This window comes from Phyllobates terribilis, unplaced genomic scaffold (genome assembly GCF_046119375.1).
Source record: "Phyllobates terribilis strain yellow unplaced genomic scaffold, ASM4611937v1 Scaffold_168__1_contigs__length_4147262, whole genome shotgun sequence".
NCBI classification, from domain to species: domain Eukaryota; kingdom Metazoa; phylum Chordata; class Amphibia; order Anura; family Dendrobatidae; genus Phyllobates; species Phyllobates terribilis.
Genome location: NW_027362928.1, coordinates 1316925 through 1343186, shown reverse-complemented (window position 1 = coordinate 1343186; position 26262 = coordinate 1316925). Strand labels below are relative to the sequence as shown.

At 45.7% G+C, this 26262-nt stretch overlaps 1 long non-coding RNA gene across 1 annotated transcript in view; it reads right to left on the bottom strand.

Annotated features, from left to right (window-relative positions):
- Positions 1–8402: 8402 nt before the first annotated feature.
- Positions 8403–26262, bottom strand: part of LOC141207939 (uncharacterized) — a 52841-nt gene continuing 34981 nt past the window's right edge. Inside the window, exon 3 of the long non-coding RNA XR_012278212.1 lies at positions 8403–8685. This is a non-coding gene — a long non-coding RNA (uncharacterized lncRNA). The remainder of the gene's footprint in view (positions 8686–26262) is intronic.

Below are 26262 nucleotides of genomic sequence, written 5' to 3'. Positions count from 1 at the left end.
GGATTGATTCAACTACTCAAGCCTCAAGCGCACTCCTCCGGCCAGCAGCTACTCTGTAGATGCAACCCTGGGCCTATGGTAAGTATCTATCCCTGTACAGGTGTGTAATGGTAAAAACCAGGGTTCCCTTGGGATCTGCAGAATGGAGTAGCTTGCGCCAAGTCTGTCCGAGGAAGTCTGTTTGAGCCAACAGCCTTAAACAGATCCCAGTATTTAGGAAAAAAAAGCTTTAGTTAGAGTTGAATCAACCACTATAGCCTCAAGCTCGCTCCTCCGGCCAGCAGCTACTCTGTAGATGCAGCCCTGGGCCTATGGTAAGTATCTATCCCTGTACAGGGGTGTAAAGGTAAAGGCCAGGGTTCCCTTGGGATCTGCAGAATGGAGTAGCTTGCGCCAAGTCTGTCCGAGAAAGCCTTTTTGAGCTGATGGATTTAAACAAATTTCAACATTTAGGAAAAAAGCATTAATCTATTTCAGTTAGAGTTAATTCAATTACTCTAGCATAAAGATCCTAATTCACTTTGTCTAAAGGAAGTTAGTTGGCAAATTTTTATTGTGTGAGCAATGAGGTTATGAAACTCTCTACCACATGAAATTGAAATACTTAATTTTCTAAAAAAAATTCAAGGAGGGCATGTGTGTGCCTTTCTTGAATAATATAAAATTGCAGGTGATCCGTACTAGATTTTGTTATGGGACGTTGATCCAGGGAACTAGTCTGATTGCCATATGTGGAGTCGGGAAGGAATTTTTCCCCTAATATGGGGCAATTAGCATCTGCCTCATGGGGTTTTTGCCTTCCTCTGGATCAACACATTAGCTTTTAGGTTGAACTTGATGGACTTGTGTCTTTCAACCTTAAAACTATGAAACGGTCCCTGTATAGAGGTTCAAGGGTGAAGCCCAGGGTTCATTTGGAAACATCAGAAATGGTGTGTTTTGCGCCAAGTCTGTCCAAGGAAGCCTGTTTGAGCCAACGGCCTCAGAAATATCCTAACATTTAAGAAAGTAGCAATAGTTAGGGTTGGCTGAACCATTCTAACCTTAAGTTTGCCCCTCCAGTCAGCATCTACTATGTAGATGCAATCAAGGCCCTGTAATAAGTCTTTATCACTGTACAGGGCTGTAAGAGTGAAGGTCAGAGTTCCTTTGGAACCTGTAGGATAGACTGGCTTTTGCCAAGTTTTTCCAAAGTTGCTTTTTTGAGCCATAGGCCTCAGACAGGTCCTAACAAGAAAGTGTCATTAGATAGGTTTTTCTTTAGTTAGGATTGACTCAACTACTCAAGCCTCAAGCGCACTCCTCCGGCCAGCAGCTACTCTGTAGATGCAACCCTGGGCCTATGGTAAGTATCTATCCCTGTACAGGGGTGTAATGGTAAAAACCAGGGTTCCCTTGGGATCTGCAGAATGGAGTAGCTTGCGCCAAGTCTGTCCGAGGAAGTCTGTTTGAGCCAACAGCCTTAAACAGATCCCAGTATTTAGGAAAAAAAAGCTTTAGTTAGAGTTGAATCAACCACTATAGCCTCAAGCTCGCTCCTCCGGCCAGCAGCTACTCTGTAGATGCAACCCTGGGCCTATGGTAAGTATCTATCCCTGTACAGGGGTGTAATGGTAAAGGCCAGGGTTCCCTTGGGATCTGCAGAATGGAGTAGCTTGCGCCAAGTCTGTCCGAGGAAGTCTTTTTGAGCCAATGGCCTTAGACAGAACCCATCATTTAGTAATAAAAAAGCTTTAGTTAGAGTTATAGCCTCAAGCTCGCTCCTCTAGCCAGCAGCTACTCTGTAGATGCAACCCTGAGCATGTGGTAAGTCTCCATTCCTGTAAAGGGGTGTAATGGTAAAGATCAGGGTTCCTTTTGACCTGCTTATGCCAAGTCTGTCAAAGGAAGCCTTTTTGAGCTGATGGCTCTAAACAGATCCTAATGTTTAGGAAAAAAGCTTATGTGTATTTCAGTTAGATTAAAAGTAAAGCCAACAAAAGAGAATTTAACTTTCCCCAAAAAATCAATTATTAATATAGCATTTACCTGCCCAGATCTCAGAACTAATGCACTATTAGGATGTAGCAATCACATATAATTTTGTGTGCAGTTTTAATACTATGTAATCACCCCCCTCCATTAATTGGTAATATGTGAGTGGTTGTCACATCAGTATTTTGCACCTGTATTGCTGTCATCGTTATTATATTGTATGATTAGTACTGAGACCTAGGCAGGTAAACACTGTTGCCCTTTTCTTGCTGTGTTAATTCTTGAATTTTGGTGGGAATTTAAATTTGTCTTTGCTTTTAATGTTAGTGTAGGGACTCGCAAGTATGAGGACCCTTGACGCGGGTTGCGAGCTTGTGTATTTTGGCCAAAATATTTACTAATACCTCATATATATCATATATATTTTTTGCACGTTATTTTTATTCAGGGTGCAGCCAGACCCATCAATGTTGGCCTTGTAAACTAGGGTGTCTGTCTTCATGGGGTGCACTTAAAAAGTGCTGGGCAGCCCGCCTAATCTAATAGTTTGGGCTTCACTAATAGGCTGTAAGCCAGACATTGTGCACTACCTGTGTGTGACCAGTGCCCTATACAAGGCTTATTTGTGTGCAGTTTTAATACTAAGCAATCACCCCCTCCATGAATTGGTAGGTTGTGAGTGGTTGTCTCATCAATATTTTGCACCTGTGCTGCTGACTTCTTCATTATATGGGTTTGCTGCATCCTTGTAATTATTGTTGCTGTATTTGCTGTGTTAATTCTTGAATTTTGGTGGGAACTTTAATTCCTTGTTTTTGTGACTTTGCTTTTAATGTTAGTGTAGGGACTCGCAAGTGTGAGGACCCTTGAGCAGGTTGCGAGCTTGTATATTTTGGCCAAAATATCGACCAATACCTCATATATATCATATATATTTTTTACATGCTATTTTTATTCAGGGTGCAGCCAAGCCCATCTACAGGTGCATCTCACAAAATTAGAATATCACCATAAAAGTTAATTTATTTCAGTTCTTCAATACAAAACGTGAAACTCATATATTATATAGAGCCATTACACATAGAGTGATCTATTTCAAGTGTTTATTTCTGTTAATGTTGATGATTATGGCTTACAGCCAATGAAAACTCAAAAGTCATTATTTCAATTAATTAGAATACCTTATAACAACAGCTTGAAAAATGTTTTCAAAATCCAAAATGTTGTCCTACTGAAATGTATGTTCAATAAATGCCCTCAATACTTGGTCGGGGCTCCTTTTACATCAATTACTGCATCAATGCGGCAATGTGGCATGGAGGGATCAGCCTGTGGCACTGCTGAGGGGTTATGGAAGCCCAGGTGGCTTTGATAGAAGCCTTCAGCTCGTCTGCATTGTTGGGTCTGGTGTCTCTCATTTTCCTCTTGACAATACCCCATAGATTCTTTATGGGGTTAAGGTCAGGTGAGTTTGCTGCCAATCAAGCACAGTGATACTGTTGTTTTAAACCAGGTATTAGTACTTTTGTCAGTGTGGACAGGGGCCAAGTCCTGCTGGAGAATGAAATTTCCATCTCCAAAAAGCTTGGCGTAGCTAAGGTTTTGGTTCAGGGGGCCGAAACTTCTGAGTGGGCCTCTAACCAGGTAACCCTGATTCCAACTATAGCGGCGCACCCAGATAGTGGATGTAGGAAAACCTCAGCAGATGACCGCGCTGTTACTAAAAATAATCTCTATACAAAGACCAGCACTGATATTACCGCCATATGGTGACATATATTGATAGATGCCAGTCCTGCAGAACATATAAGAGATCACAGCTCAGTTATATATAGTACCTTACAGCTGACGTTCTTTCTGATTAAATTGTTCACTTTTCCCGTCTTTTCCATCTGGCCCAGACCGACACGACAACTTCTCCAGCCAGGACTCAGAGTCTCAGGTATGCAGAGATCACAACAAAGACACATTTGACTCCTTACATTTCAGGCACTGACCACATCTATCCCCAACCTGCACAAACTTCTCATCCTGCTGATACCCCAATACTGAGCCTCTGCTGCAAAATGTGTCCCTATTACTGCACCTACTGTGTGCCCTCTAGATGGTAAAACAAACCTCTAAAATAAAGTAATGCCGTGTGCAAGTGTCCTAGAAAACAGTGCCCACATTGTGCCCCCTAGAAAGTAATAGTGCCCCTTCGACAGTCACGATAACCTGAGTTCCCCTATAACAATAAGTGCCCACCTAAGATTTAATAATGTCCTGAGTCTCCCCCCATGTAGAGCTCCGCTCTAACCAGTATGATGCTCTCCTATTCACTATATAATTCCCCCTCACTGTATAGTACCCCCACACAGTATACTGACCCCTTAGTAGCCCACAAGCTGATGGCTCCAACACTGTATGATGGCCTCCACACCATACAAAGATCCCACATTATCTCCCACACTGTATGATGGCCCCCACACTGTTCAAAGAACCCACATTATCTCCCACACTGTATAAATAGAGTACATATAGTATAATGCACCAGATAGTCCTCAATATAGTATAATGCACTCCCCATAGTCCTTCGTATAGTATAATGCGCCCCGATAGGCAGAGTCTGTAGTATAATGTGCCCCCCCTCCTCATAGGCAGAGTCTGTGATATAATGCCCCCCCCATCTCATAGGCAGCGTCTGTAGTATAATGCCCCACCTATAGGCAGAGTCTGTAGTAAAATGCACCCCCCATAGGCAGAGTCTGTAGTATAATGCTCCCCCTCTTATAGGCAGAGTCTGTAGTACAATGTCCCCCCATAGGCAGAGTCTGTAGTCTACTGCTCTCCCCTGCTCATAAACAGAGTCTGTAGTATAATGCCCCCCATAGGCAGAGTCTGTAGTAGAATGCCCCCCCATAGACAGAGGCTTTAGTATAATGCTCCCCCCCTCCCCATAGACAGTCTGTAGTATAATGCCCCCCCTCCCCATAGGCAGAGTCTTTAGTATAATGCCCCCCCTCTCTGTGGGCAGAGTCTTTAGGATAATGCTCCCCCATAGGCAGAGTCTGTAGTATAATGCACCTCCCCCTTCCCATAGGCAGAGTCTGTAATATAATGCCGCCCCCCACCCGGCAAAAAATAAATAAACAGTACTCATCTCTCCTCCTGGTTCCCTCGCTGCTCAGAGCACCCAGCACGCACACATCTTCAGCACAGCGGGCTGGGCGCCAAGTGATGATGTCAGAGACGTCAGTCACAGAAGGGACTAATGGGAGAGAGATCCGCGCTCCCTCTCTCATCAGTAAACTTGCGGCGGTGGCGGGCAGTGGGGCCCGATGCTGGCACCAGGGGCATGCTAGATACAGTTACACTGGCGTAGCCCTGGATGGGCCCCCTAAGAGCGAGGGGCCCGGGGCCACCGCCCCCTTTGCCCCCCTGGTAGCTTGATACTGTGGCAGAGGGAAGCATGAAGTGCTCTAAAATTTCCTGGTAGACGGCTGCGCTGACTTTTGTGTTGAAAAAACACAGTGGACCTACACCAGCAGATGACACGGCTCCCCAAACCATCACTGATTGTGGAAACTTCACACTAGACCTCAAGCAGCTTGGATTGTGGCCTCTCCACTCTTCTTCCAGACTCTGGGACCTTGATTTCAAATGAAAATTGGAACTCTGGACATCTGTCAAGCCAGCAGTCTTCATCATGATTGTCATGATTGTGGAGCCTACTAAAACAGACTAAGGGACCTTTTTAAATGCTTAGGAAGTCTTTGCAGGTGTTTTTTGTTAATTATTTTAATTTACTGAGTTAATGACTTTTGTGTTTTCATTGGCTATAAGCCATAATCATCAACATTAACAGAAATAAACACTTGAAATAGATCACTGTGTTTGTAATGACTCTATATAATATATGAGGTTCACTTTTTGCATTGAAGAACTGAAATAAATTAACTTTTTGATGATATTCTAATTTTGTGAGATGCACCTATATGTTATGGCCTTGTAAATTAGAGTGTCTATCTTCATGGGGTGCACTTAAATAGTGCTGGGCAGCCCGTGTTCTTGCCTCAGCAGCGAATTTAGCTATCCAGGGAATCTAGTCACTTTATGTGTATATCAGTTCTGACATTATGTTGCTTGCATTTGAATCCTGTCTCTTTTTTATTGTTTGATAACTGCACTGTCTGCTAGTGATTTAATGTATTTGCTCTAGTTTCAATTTGCAATGCATTATGGGAAAGTTCCAAGAGCATTGTGAGACAGTTCTTGTTGCATTGTGGTCCTGTTCTTGTCACAGTTTGGGCAGCGACCATTATTTCCTCTTCTCTTCTGATGGAGAAGTTCCCTTATCACTCATCTTGTAAAGTGGCACAGAGCGGTAGTCGTGACTGAACGTCGGTCTGATTTCGCTCTGGCACTTTACAGACAATGGGTGTCCCAGTCCCAGTGTGCTCTAGGGTGTGGGGTGCAGCACACTCTCTTGTAGGCCGCAGGCCTCCACTGCCTTCAGGCTTCTGTCCTCAGAAGCCGCCGCTCACAATTTAGGGAACACGAAGTTCTTTGTAACAGTCAAACATATACTTGACAGTTCAAGTTCATCAGGTGGGTACAGATGGGATAAGGCACAGCAATTCACATTATCCTCCTTCTTAGCATAACTCCTCTTCAGCCCTGTTGCTAGCTCATCCTGTATTTCTCGTCCACCTCTGCAGTGCACCCGGGACTGGCCTTCAACTTCCATCTATGCAGGTCCCTGTCCATCTTCCTTTGTACTTCAGAGCACACAAAGTGTCCGGCAGCTCCTATGCCAGACCTTAGGCTCTGGACGTGACTGGAGCGACTGCTCTGGATCCCAGTAATGCCTCCCACTGCCTGGAACAAGTGACACATGCTGCCCCTAGCAGCCCACCGCACCTGAACTTCACCTTCACTATGCACTTCACTAACTCTCACTGAACTCACACTATTCTGACTCCATGACTAAGCTGCAAGCATAGGGCGCTGTGAGACACCGTTTCTAGGCTGTCTCTTTACCGTACTCACACATAGTGATGTCTTCAGATAGTTTAACTCGACTGCAAGAAGCACATTGTTGAAGATTCAGAAGAAGATTTATTTTCTAGCAGAATACTCGATGATGTGCAAATGTACAGCAGGTAAAAAGACTTTTTTAGAAACGGGCTGGAAGCACATAAGCTTCTAACATGGCTGAAGATGGTGAATGAGGAAGAAGAATGGAGAAGAAGGGAGGGGTTACTGACATCACAGCTACATCTGAGAGAGACAGGGAGAGACAAAGGACAAACTTATAAGAAAGGAAAACCTTACTGCATAGCAACAAAACAGCAACTTAATGATAGTGCAATATGGTCTGTAAGATTCCCAAATCATGGGACATGGCGCACACTATCAGGAAGTGCCCCTCTTTTTATTAACACTAGTGCCCATCCACTGCACTAGTTCTATCAATAACTATTTCCTATCTCATATACTAAACCTATTATCCTTATCCTATGTGTTATGCAATTCAAAAATTCTATAAACAAATTAGGAAATCCCAGAATTATAATAGAAACCCTAAAATACAAATGTTATTAAATCTCATTAAAAGCGGGACATATATCACCCTAAGTGAAAACAAATTAGTCACACCCCTAACGATAGACCCTTATTCAGACTGCCGGAAGAGGCACTTCTCAATCAGAGGCAGGCCACACCCATTGAGTACTATATACAGTGGGTACGGAAAGCATTCAGACCCCTTTACATTTTTCACTCCTTGTTTCATTGCAGCCATTTGGTAAATTCTAAAAAGTTCATTTTTTTCTCATTAAAGTACACTCTGCACCCCATGTTGACTGAAAAAAAACAGAAATGTAGAAATTTTTGCAAATTTATTAAAAAAGGAAAACTGAAATATCACATGGTCATAAGTATTCAGACCCTTTGCTCATATTTAAGTCACATGCTGTCCATTTCTTGTGATCCTCCTTGAGATGGTTCTACTCTTTCATTGGAGTCCAGCTGTGTTTAATTAAACTGATAGGACTTGATTTGGAAAGGCACACACCTGTCTATATAAGACCTCACAGCTCACAGTGCATGTCAGACCAAATGAGAATCATGAGCTCAAAGGAACTGCCTGTTACGATGTTAGTAGATACCCTGAAGTCCAATGGCGTGGGCCAAAAGCAGAGACTGAGACAAGAGTAGTGTGAAAGTCTATTTTAAACTCAAGTGCAAAAGATCACAGCAAACAGTTTATGAAGGTAAGTTCATTCCAAACAATACTTCTTAGAACCTAATCTGTAAGGCACGGCCTTCATTACTATTAGGGTATGCAAAAGTTAACCATAGTTCAAGTTTACTTAGGTACAGTAATATGCAAACAGAAATAAGGATAGTAAGCAGACGTAGGCATTCCTCAGTTGATTGTGGACTCACGTAGTGCAGAAGAGAAGACAAAGTGGAATATGGATCTGGATATTGAAGAATGCAGGAGGTGCAGCGGAGGAAACAGCGATGTCTTAAGCAGAGCTGGAGCCGGGTATTTAAACACAGAGCAAGATGGTGACTATACCAGAGGTGTAGAGATCCAGGAGAAGTTTTCTTCAGGAAGACAAAAGTTCAGAGATCCCAGCGTGAGTGAACAACAGCCAGTGGTTCCTTTCAGCAGAAGTCCCCTTAGCAGAGGATTCAGGCAGAAATCCTTTCAGCGGATGACTAGGAGTAAACACAAAGTCAGCAAGACTCTATTCAGAGGGCTAGCACAGGTGAGTAGAAAGCTAAAAGCACACAATACTCAGGCAAGGCATGATTGCAACACATGCAGTTTAAGTAGGTCCACAGGCAGGAAACACATGACCCCAGTGAGGCAATGGAAGCCATCTTGGCTAAGGGAAAAACTACTGGCAAAGTAAAATTAAACCTGGCATCCTGACACTGCCAAAGGAGCTTAGAGACAGAATTGTGGCAAGGCACAGATCTGGCCAAGTTTACAAAAGAATTTCTGCATTAGTCAAGGGTCCTAAGAACACAGTGGCCTCCATAATCCTTAAGTGGAAGAAGTTTGGGACCACCAGAAGTCTTCCTAGACCTGGCCGTCCAGCTCAACTGAGCAATCGTGGGAGAAGAGCCTTGGTGAGAGAGGTAAAGATGAACCCCAAGATCACTGTGGCTGAGCTCCAAAGATGCAGTAGGGAGATGGGAGAAAGTTGCATAAAGTCAACTATCACTGCAGCCCTCCACAAGTCGAGCCTTTATGGCAGAGTGGCCCAACGGAAGCCTCTCCTCAGTGCAAGACATATGAAAGCCTGCACAGAGTTTGCTTAAAAACACATGAAGGACTCCCAGTCTATGAGAAATAAGATTCTTTGGTCTGATGAGACTAAGATAGAACTTTTTGGTGATAATTCTAAGGGGTATGTGTGGAGAAAACCAGGCACTGCTCATCACCTGCCCAATACAATCCCAACAGTGAAACATGGTGGTGGCAGCATCATGGGGGTGTTTTTCAGCTGCAGGGACAGGACGACTGGTTGGAATTGAAAGAAACATGAATGCGGCCAAGTACACAGATATCCTGGATGAAAACCTCTTCCAGAGTGCTCTGGACCTCAGACTTGGCCGAAGGTTCACCTTCCAACAAGACAATGACCCTATGCACACAGTTAGGGTATGTGCACACGATGCAGAAATGAAGCAGAAAATTTCTGCATCATTTCTGCATCTCCCTGGCAGAAAAAACGCATGCAGATTGTGCATGCGTTTTTCCTGCAGAATACATGCGGATCCACATGCAGATTCACATGCGTTTCCGCATGCAGATTGACAAGCGCTTTCCAGGCGATGTTAGCATCACCTGGAAAGTGCTTGATAACTAGGTCACACTGTATAAATCCATGCAAACAGCATGGATTTATACAGTGTGAACCGAGAGAGTGTATATACTTACCTCCGATGGCCCGCGCTGTCCTGCTCAATCTGTTCTCCCTCGCCGGCAACTTTGAATTGAAAGACCTGCCGACGTCAGCGTCACGTGACCCGTCACATGACTCTGACGTCACCGCAGGTCCTACAACTCACTGCAAGTGCCGGGAACCAAGCGGGAGCGCTGCGCGGGCCGACAGAAGGTAAGAATACATTTATTTTTTATTTTATTCTTCTTTTACAGCTTTTTTAATGGTACCTGGGTGTGGATGAGACTCTCCTCTCCTCCACACCCGGGTACCATCCGCACATTAGAACGCACCAATTACGCAAGTACAGATGCAGTCTTGCGGAATTGGCGCGTTCTAATGCAAGTCAATGGCGGCGAAATCGCCGCGTTTCCGCAAAATTAATTGACATGCTGCGGATTTTTGACCGCAGCGTTAACGCTGCGGAAAAATCCGCATCATGGGCACAGCACATGCGGATTTCCATTGGGGAACATTGCTTCCCTTCTACCATGCGTTTTTCATGCGTTTCCGCGGCGTTTACGCAACTGCAAAAACGCCGCGGAAACGCATGAAATACGCATCGTGTGAACACAGCCTTAAAATAACAAAGGAGTGGCTTCAGAACAATTCTGTGACCATTCTAGACTGGCCCAGCCAGAGCCCTGACCTAAACCCAATTGAACATCTCTGGAGAGACCTGAAAATGGCTGTCCACCAACGTTCACCATCCAACCTGACAGAACTGGAGAGGATCTGCAAGGAAGAATGGCAGAGGAACCCCAAATCCAGGTGTGAAAAACTTGTTGCATCATTCCCAAGAAGACTCATGGATGCACTAGCTCAAAAGGGGGCTTCTACTCAATACTGGTCATTTGGTCTGACATGCACTGTGAGCTGTGAGGTCTTATATAGACAGGTGTGTGCCTTTCCAAATCAAGTCCTATCAGTTTAATTAAACACAGCTGGACTCCAATGAAAGAGTAGAACCATCTCAAGGAGGATCACAAGGAAATGGACAGCATGTGACTTAAATATGAGCAAAGGGTCTGAATACTTATGACCATGTGATATTTCAGTTTTCCTTTTTTAATAAATTTGCAAAAATTTCTACATTTCTGTTTTTTTCAGTCAACATGGGGTGCAGAGTGGACTTTAATGAGAAAAAAATGAACTTTTTAGAATTTACCAAATGGCTGCAATGAAACAAAGAGTGAAAAATTTAAAGGGGTCTGAATGCTTTCCGTACCCACTGTACTTCAATAAAACTCACCCTATAGATACCCTAGCCTGAACCTGCATGTCAACGGAGATGGGCATCCTACATATAGATGACAATGGCACCCTTGCTGAACAGCAGCTGCCCCTAGACCCTAAAAGTCCCTTATTCGTACTTACATAGACCAAAGATCTGACAGTCTACCAGAAACTGGTACAGATATCACATCAAACAATCAATCCTCAGTGTGTACTAAATGATTAAAGTGACAACAGTGAATAAAGTGACAATGTGCAAATTTATAAAAACACCCAAGAACGTTCCTAATATCTTTGGACCTCCAAGCCAAAGGATACATTCGGGCATCCAAACAAAGGCTACAATCAGCCCTGTTCAACACCCTAGATGCTGATTACCTGCCTTATAGTGGAGGGTGACACCCTAGTTAATGTTGACACTGTGGCGCCCCCGCTCCACGGCGGCTATCCCTGGATAACCCTAGCCAGCCCTGGAATTAATCACCCATAGAGGTATCAATGACATAAATGATCACAAGACTAAACAATAAAAGGAACTTATCTTGATAAAGTGCAATACTGATGCGGATCATCTTTATGCCGCATGTCCCGATTTTAAAGAGATTTAATAAAATTTGTATTTTAGGGTTTATGTTATACTTATGTCTTATGGTATCCTAAGCTTATCTTATGCTATACTCACATTATGCATTAACACTTCACATGCTGTTACATCACCATTATACATTACATAAGACACATATCACTTTTAGATATAAAACCGCAAGACAGTATTCACATGAGGTGTTTGTTGTCTTCAGGGGCAGGAACAGGGTAAGACAGTCCACATCCCTACAGTTTTGTATCTTGGGCTCTGTGCACACAGCCTGCTCCAAGCTTAGCCGGTAAGAGCCCTATCTATGTGGTACAATACTGGGGTTCATCGTATGTTTTCCGCATCTACTGTATGGAGGTTTCTCTACTATCAATAAAGAGAAGGGTTTTCGCAGCCTGATTCTTAAGAAGACAGGGGGTTTAGCTCCATGTCACACTACACACCGTGGTAAGGTGTATGAGGGGAGCATAGCCTGCCTAATCTAATAGTATGGGCGTCACTAATAGGCTGTAAACCAGACACTGTGCGTGACCAGCGCCAAAATATCTACCAGTACCTCATATATAGATTTTGCACGTTATTTTTATTCAGGGTGCAGCCAAGCCCATCAATGCTGGATTTGTAAACTAGGGGGTCTGTCCTCATGGGGTGCACTTAGATAGTGCTTTGCAGCCTGCCTAGTCTAACAGTATGAGGGTCACTAATAGGCTGTAAGCCCTATATTGAGCACTATCTGTGTAAGGTGTTTTCTGGATTTGAAATGGGTTCAGAATCATCAGTGGATTCTGTGGTCTCCCATTCTGGTCCAGCCAGGGCAGATGCTGCTCAGCATCATCATTGGTCCCAACGCCTAGCTGGTGAACGAGATGTACAAGCTGTCTCTTGGGTCTTTGTTCCTAGCAACATGAAGGATAGGTTGCGGAGGGAAACAGGGCTGTTACAGCCTAAGTCCAGGATACATTGCACTGAGCATGCCCGTGACATGGCGGACCGTGATTAGTGGTTTGGGAGTCAGCTGATCCGGTGACCTGGCACCGCCTAATTGGTCGCGGGTGACGTCACCAATAATGTGACGGTGGGCATGGCTTAATATTTAAATAGCACGCCCACAAACATGGCGGCGCGCTCTGATCATTGAGCTGAGTTGGTGTTATTGTGTGGACGCTTGGTCGTTTCGGCTCCACGTGTGCTTTTGCTGTTATAGCTTCTGACAGGCAGGTTTAGCAGGGGATAGGCAGCCTTAGATGGAGGGAGGCAGGTAGCTTCGTCTGACAGTCTGGCTCCAACAAGGGGGTCGCTATACACCCCGAGCAGACTGCGGACTCCGTATTCCCGGCACCGCCTGTTAGCCACGTGGAGAGATACTCCTCAGTCCGGTAGCACGCCGGCTGGGAGCACGTATAAGCCGGCGTGAATCACACACGCATCCTAGCGCCTGCTGCGTAGCCTCTGTGCAGTTAACAGGGCTACAGCTACATTATGTGTCGCACATCTCTCGTGCAGTTAACGGAGATAGTGCGAATCCCTATTCCCGTTCCGGTGTGCAGTAACACGGGGGGGATTGTTATTTCAGTTGGTTGTTTTACCTTCTTACCCGGAAGGTGTTCGTCCGCAGTCCTCCAGGCTGCATCGCGGACCCCGGGTTCGTTTGCTTTCCATTATTTAATAAAGTTGTTTGCAACCATTCCCCTAACAATCTGTGTGTGACCAGTGACCTATACAAGCCATTTTTTGTGTGCAGTTTTAATACCAAGCAATGACCCCCTCCAAGAATTGGTAGGTTATGAGTTGGTTGTCTCATCAGTATTTTGCACCTGTGCTGCCCCTGCCTTTATTATATGGTTTGCTTCATCCTGATTAGTGCATTCGTTTTGAGACCTGGGCTGGAGAATAAATACTGTTCCTCTTTTTTGCTGTGTTAATAATTTTTTTCAGTTTTAATTCAACTACTCTAGCATCAAGCTCCTAATTCGCTTTGTCTAAAGGAAGTTAGATGGCAATGTTTTATTGTGTGAGGTATGGAACTCTCTACCACATGACCTTGTAATACTTAATTCTCTAAAAAAAAGTTCAAGGAGGTCCTGTGTGACTTTCTTGAATAACATTACAGGTTATTCATACTAGATTTTGTTATGGGACGTTGATCCAAGCAACTAGTCTGATTGCCATATGTGGAGTCGGGAAGGAATTTTTCCCCTAATTTTGGGCAAGCAGCATCTGCCTCATGGGGTTTTTTGACTTCCTCTGGATCAACACATTAGCTTTTCACAGGTCTCTATATATAGTGTGATGGCTCCCACAGCTCTTTATATACAGTACTAGATGGTGTCCCGATTCTAACGCATCGGGTATTCTAGAATCTGTATGCGGCCGACCAGGAGCAATCAACAGAGTGGTGTTTAAATGTGGCGCCAATATCGCTGATTCCGACCAATCAGCGAATCGTATTACTGAGGACCGGGCAGCGACGCTACCTGTGCGGGTACTTCCGCTGCGAGGAACCGGGAGATGGCCGGCTGCTCACAGCCGAAGTATCCCGACTGGCGGCGCCGCTCCCCGGTCCTCGCTTCACACTTGCCGTCGGGAGATCAGCGGCCCTAGCCATTGATCTCCCGACGGTAGCCGCATGGAGGTCAGCAGCGCCGCCGGTCGCGGTACTTCTGCTGCGAGCAGCCGGGAGATGAGCGGCTAGCGCCGGTCATCTCCCGGCTGCATCGCCGCTGACCTCCGTGCGGCAGATGAGCTGCTAACGGCCGCCATCTTTTTCTGAAATCCCGCGTCGCTGATTGGCCGCGGCTGGACCAATCAGCGACGCAGGATTTCCTGGACAGAAGGACAGACAGACAGACGGGATTAGACGATTATATACAGTACAGACCAAAAGTTTGGACACACCTTCTCATTTCAAGATTTTTCTGTATTTTCATGACTATGAAATTTGTACATTCACACTGAAGGCATCAAAACTATGAATTAACACATGTGGAATTATATACTTAACAAAAAAGTGTGAAACAACTGAAAATATGTCTTATATTCTAGGTTCTTCAAAGTAGCCACCTTTTGCTTTGATGACTGCTTTGCACACTCTTGGCATTCTCTTGATGAGCTTCAAGAGGTAGTCAATGGAAATGGTCTTCCAACAATCTTGAAGGAGTTCCCAGAGATGCTTAGCACTTGTTGGCCCTTTTGCCTTCACTCTGCGGTCCAGCACACCCCAAATCATCTCGATTGGGTTCAGGTCTGGTGACTGTGGAGGCCAGGTCATCTGGCGTAGCACCCCATCATTCTCCTTCTTGGTCAAATAGCCCTTACACAGCCTGGAGGTGTGTTTGGGGTCATTGTCCTGTTGAAAAATAAATGATGGTCCAACTAAACGCAAACCGGATGGAATAGCATGCCGCTGCAAGATGCTGTTGTAGCCATGCTGGTTCAGTATGCCTTCAATTTTGAATAAATCCCCAACAGTGTCACCAGCAAAGCACCCCCACACCATCACACCTCCTCCTCCATGCTTCTCGGTGGGAACCAGACATGTAGAGTCCATCCGTTCACCTTTTCTGCATCGCACAAAGACACGGTGGTTGGAACCAAAGATCTCAAATTTAGACTCATCAGACCAAAGCACAGATTTCCACTGGTCTAATGTCCATTCCTTGTGTTCTTTAGCCCAAATAAGTCTCTTCTGCTTGTTGCCTGTCCTTAGCAGTGGTTTCCTAGCAGCTATTTTACCATGAAGGCCTGCTGCACAAAGTCTCCTCTTAACAGTTGTTGAAGAGATGTGTCTGCTGCTAGAACTCTGTGTGGCATTGACCTGGTCTCTAATCTGAGCTGCTGTTAACCTGCGATTTCTGAGGCTGGTGACTCGGATAAACTTATCCTCAGAAGCAGAGGTGACTCTTGGTCTTCCTTTCCTGGGGCAGTCCTCATGTGAGCCAGTTTCTTGCAGCGCTTGATGGTTTTTGCATCTGCACTTGGGGACACTTTCAAAGTTTTACCAATTTTTTGCATTGACTGACCTTCATTTCTTAAAGTAATGATGGCCACTCATTTTTCTTTACTTAGCTGCTTTTTTCTTGCCATAATACAAATTCTAACAGTCTATTTAGTAGGACTATCAGCTGTGTATCCACCAGACTTCTGCACAACACAGCTGATGATCCGAACCCCATTTATAAGGCAAGAACTCCCACTTATTAAACCTGACAGGGCACACCTGTGAAGTGAAAACCATTTCCGGTGACTACCTCTTGAAGCTCATCAAGAGAATGCCAAGAGTGTGCAAAGCAGTCATCAAAGCAAAAGGTGGCTACTTTGAAGAACCTAGAATATAAGACATATTTTCAGTTGTTTCACACTTTTTTTGTTAAGTATATAATTTCACATGTGTTAATTCATAGTTTTGATGCCTTCAGTGTGAATGTACAATTTTCATAGTCATGAAAATACAGAAAAATCTTTAAATGAGAAGGTGTGTCCAAACTTTTGGTCTGTACTGTATATTAGATGATGACCCCACAGACCCTATACACAGCATTATGTTTCCACAGCTCCTTGTATACAGTATGATTCCCTCATTGTTCCCTAAATACAGTATGATGTGCTCACAGCTCCATATACACCGTATGATGTCCCCACACATGCAGATACACAATATGATACCTATACACAATATGATGCCCCTACATCTCCCTATACACAATATGATGCCCCTACATCTCCCTCCATCTGAACAAGTCTCTCCAACTTCAGAAAGATTATGGACGCATCACATTTTTTTTACGGACAGGGAAAAAAGTGCCCTATTTTTATGGACTGTCCAAGAATTTCTGGACAGTTGGCTACCCTGCTATTAGTTCCACTGGGGTGGCAGCCTAGGTGGATGCTGGAAGCACAACCGTCTCTCCCTAAGATTCGGAGAGGGAAGGACACCGATTCCTGACCCTTGCTGTGGCCTTTTCGTTGAGAGGGATGGTTTATTGAGGGCCCATATATACACACAGTCATGGCCGGAAGTGTTTAGCAACCTTGAGATTGTTCCAGAAAGTGAAGTATTTCTCCCAGAAAATTATTACAATTACACGTTTTGTTATACATTTGTTATAATATTTATTTCCTTTGTGTGTATTGAAACAGCACAAAAAATGGGAAAAAAAGGCAAATTGGACATAATTTCACACAAAGCTCCAAAAATGGGCCGGACAAAATTGTTGGCACTTTTCCAAAATTGTGGAAAAACAACTTTGCTTCAAGCATGTGATGCTCGTTAAAACTCACCTGTGGCAAGTAACAGTCGTGGGTAATATGAAAGTCATACCTGAGACCAGATAAAAAGTGGAGAAGATAGATAGATATGAGATTGATAGATAGATAGATATGAGATAGATAGATGGATATGTGGCACCCCAGGGGTCTGGTTACCACTGTAATAGAAATATTATGTCTGAGAGCAAGTGGGAGGTTTCCTGGTTCGGAGCCCTTAAACATGGAACACCTCCTGTCCCAGACCAGATAGGGGAGGAACCTGCCCTATATAAACTGGATCTGGGGCGGGGTTAGTGAAGTCAGAGCCTGGAGTTAGTTCCAGACACAGGGAAAGTAACAGCGAGGAGCTCTGTAGGAGCAGGAGCTGAAGACCAGGGACTTGAGCTAAGCGGAGTTCATCCTGGCAGAAGACTCTGAGAACCGGACACAGGAGTCCGAGGTTGCGGGGACTTATATATACCCAGCAGCAGAAACCCGCCGGCAGGGGATTTCAAGTCCTCTGGCCATAGAAGCCCGGAGGCTCAGTCACGAGCAAGGGACCAGCACTGCAATCGAGGAGCGGGGGCTATCAGAAGGCCCCAAGTCACCAGCCATACAGGTGAGCACCACACGGAACACTCAGGGACGTGGGCTACTTCCACTCGCTTACAGCAAGGTAGCCAGGAAGAGTGCAGATAGTCGGGGAGGCCTACAACTCCACCTGGCCAGGGGAACTCCAGTTTGCTCACAGACTGACCAGGCCTCTTATGCTAGCCAGTACTCCCGGGAGGGTCTGCCTTATCACCATCAGTAAAGACCCTGAACTGCACTGCAAAGCCTCTGAGTCGTTCCTGCTGCGCTCGTGTACCATCACTCCTATCATCCACACTCACTAGCCTGAGGCTATACTCCTCCCGTGGGGAGTTATACTACACTCTGCTGCCCTCACAACATCAGCCTCAGAGGTCTGCTCAGCAGCGGCCGTTCTTATTGACCGCAATCCACGGGTGGCGTAGTCGGACATTGCATTATACTGATACAGAGACTGCCACAATATTGGTCTGGCCACCCTGAGCCACGGGACCAGGTCGCCACAACTACTCCCAGCATTGCCCTGAAGTCCGGTCCCGGGTGCCCCATGGCCCAGGGGGCGCGTCATATAGATAATAGATAGATGATAGATAGTCCTATGATATGAGATAGAGGTCGTTATAGACAGGTTTATACACTCTCTCCCGAAGTCGGTAAAATCCTGGGTTGCCCAGGGAGATCCCTATAATGCTGATGACTTGGTGGGGTTGGTGGAAAGATACCAGGCGGTTGAGAGTCCGTTGGGAAAACAAGGGGTCGTAGCCTCTCAATACTGGGGTTCCCAAAAGGAGGCGGACACCCAAAAGAAGGGAGCTAGCGCCACACCTGGGGGGCATCCTAGAGTTCAGGAGGGGTCTGAGTTGCTGCCCAAGGTCCCACCCCATAATATAGTGTGTTGGAGATGTCATACCCCTGGCCATATTGCCTCCCGGTGTCCCATAACCTCTGAACCAATGGACTGTAACATGGGCCGGCGTTGCTCTTATTTTGCCTACCCCGCCTGCAGCGCGGTTCGTCAACATGGCGAGGGCCCTCAGGGATGCTCAGTGTCAGTTAACGGGGCACAAGTCTCTGGACTATTGGTCTCAGGAAGTTTGGTGACCCTGATAAGGGCCACACTCCCTCATCGGCTGGTTTCTGGGAAGGTGGTGGGTGTCCGGTGTATCAATGGGGACGCTAAGAACTATCCTGTGGCCCAGGTGGATGTAAACACAGACTGTGGCACCACATCTCATGAAGTGGCGGTCGTTAAGGACCTATTGCATCCCATAATAATTGGACGTTACTTTGCATTATTCTGGGAAATGTGGGGGAAAGCGGGGACACCTGGTTGCTTGGACGACAGCCAGATCGCCCCTAAGGAAACTTACCCGCAGAACATAGTAGATGAGTTTCCCATGTGTGTGCTGGTGGGCAATGAGGCTGAAGTAGCATCCCCTGAGTCCAATATCCCTGAGCTTTAGGTGTCCGAGGGAAACTTTGGAACTGCCCAACTCAGGGATTTAACTCTGAAAGGGGCCTTTGAAAATGTTTCTGTGTTAAATGGGGTGCCTCAGGAACCGGGGGCTGACACTCGGTTCCCTCATTTTGCTGTGAATGGGGATTTGCTGTACAGAATAACCAAGCCAAGGGGTGAGGGAATAGAACAGTTGCTGGTGCCAGGGCCCTATAGACGCAGGGTGTTAGACATGGCTCATTCTCATGTGTTGGGTGGTCACCTGGGTGCAGACAAGATTCAAGAACGGATCCTCCAAAGATTCTACTGGCCAGGTTGCTATAGAGAAATATAGAGTTATTGTCGTTCCTGCCCCACATGCCAGATAACCTCCCCAGTGGCCCACTTCCGCAGTCCCCTAGTGCCACTACCAGTCATCGAGGTTCCATTCGAACGCATAGCAATGGATCTAGTGGGGCCTCTGGTCAAGTCCGCCCAAGTGCATCAGTATATCCTGGTGGTATTAGATTATGCTACATGGTATCTGGAGGCCGTACCACTACGAAACTCCTCCACCAGGTGTATAGCCCGGGAGTTAGTCCACATGTTTTCAAGAACTGGGTTGCCTAACGAGATCCTAACAGACCAAGGAACTCCATTTATGTCGAAGGTCATGAGGGAATTGTGCAAGACACTGCAGATTGCACAACTGAGAACCTCCGTGTACTCTCCCCAGACGGACTGACTGGTAGAGAGGTTTAACAAAACCTTGAAAGCAATGTTGAGGAAAGCAGTGGAAAAGGATGGCCGAGACTGGGACTATATGTTGTTCGCCATGAGGGAAGTTCCCAAAGCTTCCACAGGTTTCTCCCCGTTTGAACCACTCTATGGACGACACCCTCAGGACTCCTGGAGGTGGAGAAAGAGTCCTGGGAAGCTGAGACCACTCCCTATAGGAGAGTGGTGGAGCACGTTGCCCAGATGCAAGAGAGGATTGCCCATGTGATGCCCATTGTGAGGGAGCACCTCCTTAAGGCACAAAAGGCACAGTCCAGGGTGTATAATAGGTCGGCCAGGGTGAGATCGTTCAACCCAGGAGATCGAGTGCTTGTGCTAGTCCCACAGTGGAGACAAGTTCATGGCCAAGTGGCAGGGCCCCTATGAGGTGGTAGAGAAAGTGGGGGAAGTCAACTTTAAGATCCACCAACCAGGGAAGAGGAAGCCCTACCAAATTTACCATGTTAACTTGATTAAGCCATGGCAAGATAGAGAGCCTGCGGAAGCTCCCTGTTTAATGGCTGAGGCCGATGTGAAAGAGGTCAAGGTGGCAGAGTCACTGTCACATGCCCAAAAGCAACAGTGCAAAGAGTTGTTACAGCGAAATAAAGACATGTTTTCGGAGTTGCCAGGACTCACTCAGGTCATAGAGCATGAGGTTCTCACAGAGCCTCATGTTCGCGTCAATCTAAAACCATACCGGATCCCCGAAGCCCGCAGAGAGGTGATCTCTAAAGAAGTAAGGCGGATGCTAAACCTGGGAGTCATTGAAGAGTCCAAAAGTGGATGGTCCAGTCCTATAGTCTTAGTGCCGAAACCAGATGGGGAATGGCGGTTTTGCAACGACTATAGGAAGCTGAACGAGGTCTCAAAGTTCGACGCCTACCCAATGCCTAGGGTAGATGAGCTTATCGAAAGGCTAGGACCCGCTCGGTACATCACCACTCTGGACCTCACCAAAGGATATTGGCAAATTCCCCTGTCCAAAGAGGCTAAGGAGAAGACAGCCTTCTCAACGCCAATACGTCAGGATGCCGTTTGGGTTGAAGGGAGCTCCGGCCACCTTCCAGAGAGCCATGGACCGGATCTTAGCACCCCACAAACAGTATGCAGCGGCCTACCTAGATGCCATCGTCATATTTAGCCAGGACTGGGAAAGTCATCTGGACAAAGTTCAAGCCATACTTGATGCCCTAAGGAAGGCGGGCTTTACTATCAACCCGAAGAAATGTGCCATGGGGATGGAGGAAGCCAAGTACCTAGGGTACGTGGTTGGTAGAGGGGAAATAAAACCACAAATAAATAAGGTCGAGGCGATCTTGAACTGGCCACAGCCCCTCTCGAAGAAGCAGGTCATGGCGTTTCTAGGCATTGTGGGCTACTATCGAAGATTTGTCCCTAACTTTGCCCTGATAGCAGCCCCACTGATGGATCTTCTGAAAGGGATGAAGTCAGCTATGGCCAAGTGGTCCCCGGAAGCAGAAGCGACCTGCCAGGAATTGAAACTGGTCCTCTGTAAACAACCAGTCTTGGTGGCACCCAGCTTCTCCAAGGAGTTTGTGGTCCAGATGGATGCATCGGATGTCGGGCTGGGAGCAGTCTTGTCCCAGGAGATTAACGGAGAAGAACACCCTGTAAAATACCTCAGTCTGAAGCTCTCCGCTTGTGAGAAGGACTACTCCATTGTAGAAAAAGAATGTTTGGCCATTAAGTGGGCGCTAAACACTCTGAGGTATTACCTATTAGGTAGAAGGTTCAGGTTAGTGTCAGACCATGCCCCATTGAGGTGGATGCGAGAAAAGAAGGGAAACAATGCCAGAGTGACTAGGTGGTTCCTGGCTCTACAAGATTTTAGTTTCCGGGTAGAGCATAGGCCTGGGAAACAACATGGGAATGCCGCTGCCTTGTCAAGGGTTTATTGTATGGTGACAGAAGGTGCCAAGCCCTACGGCTTTGGACAGAGGGGGGGTGTATGTAAGGTTGCTGCCGGACAGATCGTGGACGGGAGGTATGTGTCCTCGAAGTGCCATGCTTCGGTGATGTAGGATCCGGAGAAGCAGGCTCCAGCACACATAGTGCTGAGAGGAATTTAATGGGTCCGGATTACAGGGCCGGGTTTTATGAGCAGCTGAAAGAGCACCTGTGGCACCTAACAGGTGTTGGCAATAACTAAATCACACTTGCAGCCAGTTAACATGGATTAAAGTTGACTCAACTTCTGTCCTGTGTCCTTGTGTGTACCACATTGAGCATGGAGAAAAGAAAGAAGACCAAAGAACTGTTTGCGGACTTGTGAAACCAAATTGTGAGGAAGCATGAGCAATCTGAAGGCTACAAGTCCGTCTCCAAAGACCTGAATGTTCCTGTGTCTTCCGTACGCAGTGTCATCAAGAAGTTTAAAGCCCATGGCACTGTGGCTAACCTCCCTACATGTGGACGGAAAAGAAAAATTGACGAGAGATTTCAACGCAAGATTGTGCGGATGGTGGATAAAGAACCTCGACTAACATCCAAACAAGTTCAAGCTGCACTGCAGTCTGAGGGTACAACAGTGTCAACCCATACTATCCGTCGGCGTCTGAATGAAAAGGGACTGTATGGTAGGATACCCAGGAAGACCCCACTTCTTACCCCGAGACATAAAAAAGCCAGGCTGGAGTTTGCCAAAACTTACCTGATAAAGCCTAAAACTGGAAGTGCATTGAGGTGAAGGTGAAGAGGTATTGGGAATCCTGCAGAAAATACCTGTGTGAATTGCGTGAAGAGGTATTGGGAATCCTGCAGAAAATACCTGTGTGAATTGCGTGAAGAGGTATTGGGAATCCTGCAGAAAATACCTGTGTGAATTGCGGTGAGTGCTGCATTGTGATCTGCTGAGTGCTTTTCTACCTGTTTAGATTTATTGGGCTTTTTAAAATCTATTTTCTCACTACAGTTTTAGTTTCTTAGTTTACTACCTGTGTATTTAAGGGTTAACTACATTGCACTAAAATCCTGAGGTGTAGATTTACTCACAAGGGGTTAATTAAGGGGAAGGGGTCATAATTAAGGGTTTATAAGGGGCAGCTGATTGGGCATAAAGTCCTTTGGAAGTGCATTGAGGTGAAGGGTACATTGCTGGAAAAGGAAAAAAAAAAAAAAAAAAACACTTTAAATCTCTTAGTTTGCGAGTGTGAACGAGCTGCGTGTGTCCGGAGCGTAAGTGCGAACGAAAGTAAGTGTGTGACTTGTTTTTCAGTGAAGAGTAGTGTTGAGCGATACCTTCCGATATCAGGAAATATCGTATCGGATTGGATCGGGCCGATACCCAAAAAGTATCGGATATCGCCGATTCCGATACCGGAAACCAATGCAAGTCAATGGTACACAAATATCGGAATGAAAATAAACCCTTTCTTTCCTTGTAGGTTAATTCTACATGAAGGAAAACAACTAACAATAATGTAGAATGACATGAAATGCCGGCAATTCATCAGCGGCATTCACCGGTACCCGACAATTTACAACAGAAAGAATAGAGCATCACACATAGATTAGATAGATAGAAACATGTCAGTCACATATATATGAAGTACAGTGACAGTGTTGCTTACTGTACTTGTCATTTAGTGTAAAGGATTTATTAAAAAAAATATTAGTGTTTTCGTGCACCGTCTCTTTAAAAAAGCCGGCCGGCAATTCAGCAGCGGTACCCGACAATTTATAACAGACAGAATAGAGCTTCACACATAGATTAGATAGATAGAAACATGTCAGCCACATATATAAGAAGTACAGTGACAGTGTTGCTTACTGTACTTGTCATTTAGTGTAAAGGATTTATTTAAAAAAATAATAGTGTTTTCATGCACCGTCTCTTTAAGAAAGCCGGCCGGCAATTCAGCAGCGGTACCCGACAATTTATAACAGACAGAATAGAGCTTCACACATAGATTAGATAGATAGAAACATGTCAGCCACATATATAAGAAGTACAGTGACAGTGTTGCTTACTGTACTTGTCATTTAGTGTAAAGGATTTATTTAAAAAAATAATAGTGTTTTCATGCACCGTCTCTTTAAGAAAGCCGGCCGGCAATTCAGCAGCGGTACCCGACAATTTATAACAGACAGAATAGAGCTTCACACATAGATTAGATAGATAGAAACATGTCAGCCACATATATAAGAAGTACAGTGACAGTGTTGCTTACTGTACTTGTCATTTAGTGTAAAGGATTTATTTAAAAAAATAATAGTGTTTTCATGCACCGTCTCTTTAAGAAAGCCGGCCGGCAATTCAGCATCTGTACCCGACAATTTAGAATAGAAAGAATAGAGAATCACACATAGATTAGATAGATAGAAACATGTCAGTCACATATATATGAAGTACAGTGACAGTGTTGCTTACTGTACTTGTCATTTAGTGTTAAAATAAAGGATTTATTTAAAAAAAAATTGGCGTGGGGTTCCCCTTAATTTTAGGCTCTAGCGGAGGTTAAGCAGACAGCTGGGGCAAATGTTTGAAGCCTGGGAAGTGGGTAATACCCACGGAGCTTCCCAGGCTACTAATATCAGCCCCCAGCTGAATACCTAGCCTTTACTAGCTATTAAAATGGGGGAACCCCCCCAAAAAAATGACGTGGGGTCCCCCCTAATTTAATAGCTAGCAAAGGCTAGGCAGACAGCTGGGGGCTGATATTAATAGCCCAGGAAGGGAGCCATGAATATTGGCCCCCTCCCAGGCTAGAAACACCAGCCGTCAGCCGCCCCAGAAATGGCGCATCCATAGGATGCGCCAATTCTGGCACTTAGCCTCGCTCTTCCACGCTGCCCTGGTGCGGTGGCAGGGGGTAATAGGGTTGGGGTTGATGTCAGCTTATAATGCCAGCTGACATCAAGCCCAGGTTAGTAATGGAGAGGCGTCTATAAGACACCCCCATTACTAACCCCATAGTCAAAGTTAAAAGAAAACACAAACACCCAGAATAAAGTCCTTTAATTGAAATAAAGACACAATTCTTTATTGTTCTAAATTAAACCATACTTACCATCACGCCCATTCCAGCTGAAGCCAACGATCTCCTGCAATAAAAGTAAAATAATAAAGCAACCTCATCCTTACCTTTCCATGGTTCCCACGACAGCTTCAGCTCTGCTACATCGAGATGACAGGCTGGACCGCAGCAGAACGCTGCCATCCAGCTTGCCATCCCGCAGACACTGAGAAGCGCAGGCATGCTTGCGCTCCTCAGTGTCTCTCTGTGACGTCATCCAGATGAGCCGAGTTCATGTCCAATGAACTCAGCTCACCTCATGCACGTCACTGACAGCGTGGGAAAATTCTCCTGCACTCAGCGCTTCAGCGTGAGAATTCTCCCACGGTGTCAGTGACGTGCATGAGGTGAGGTCATGTCCAATGAACTCAGCTCACCTCATGCACGTCACTGACAGCGTGGGAAAATTCTCACGCTGAAGTGCTGAGTGCAGGAGAATTTTCCCACGCTGTCAGTGACGTACATGAGGTGAGCTGAGTTCATTGGACATGACCTCGGCTCATCTGGATGCCGTCACAGCCAGACACTGAGGAGTGGAAGTATGCCTGCGCTTCTCAGTGTCTGCGGGATGACAGGATGGATGGCAGCGTTCTGCTGCGGTCCAGCCTGTCATCTCGATGTAGCAGAGCTGAAGCTGTCGTGGGAGCCATGGAAAGGTAAGGATGATGTTGCTTTATTATTTTACTTTTATTGCAGGAGATCGTTGGCTTCAGCTGGAATGGGCGTGATGGTAAGTATGGTTTAATTTAGAACAATAAAGAATTGTGTGTTTATTTCAATTAAAGGACTTTTTTCTGGGTGTTTGTGTTTTTTTAAATACTTTACTAGAAATTCATGGTGGTCATGTCTAATATTGGCGTGACCCCATGAATTTCGGGCTTAGGGCCAGCTGATAATGCCAAGCTGGCCTTAACCCCTTTATTATCCAGTGAGCCACCGCACCAGGGCCCTGGATGAGTTGGGTACAGCGCCAGAAGATGGCGCTTCTATGAACGCGCCATTTTCCGGGGTGGCTGCGGACTGCAATTTGCAGCGGGGGTGGCCCAGAAAGCTTGGGTCTCCCTGCGCTGCGAATTCCAGCCCCCAGTTGCCTAGTTGTATCTGGCTGGGCACAAAAATAGGGCGAAGCCCCACGCATTTTTTTTTTAAATTATTTCATGAAATTCATGGAATAATTAAGAAAAAAAGGGTTTCCCTATATTGTTGTGTCCAACCAGGTACAAATAGGCAGCTGGTGGTTGGGGGCAGCCCGTTCCTGCCTGCTGTACCTGGCTGGACACAAATATAGTGGGAAGCCCCACGTCAATTTTTTTTAAATCATTTCAGGAAATTCATGAAATAATTAAAAAAAATTGATGTGGGGCTTCGCCCTATATTTGTGTCCAGTCAGGTACAGCAGGCAGGAACGGGCTGCCCCCAACCACC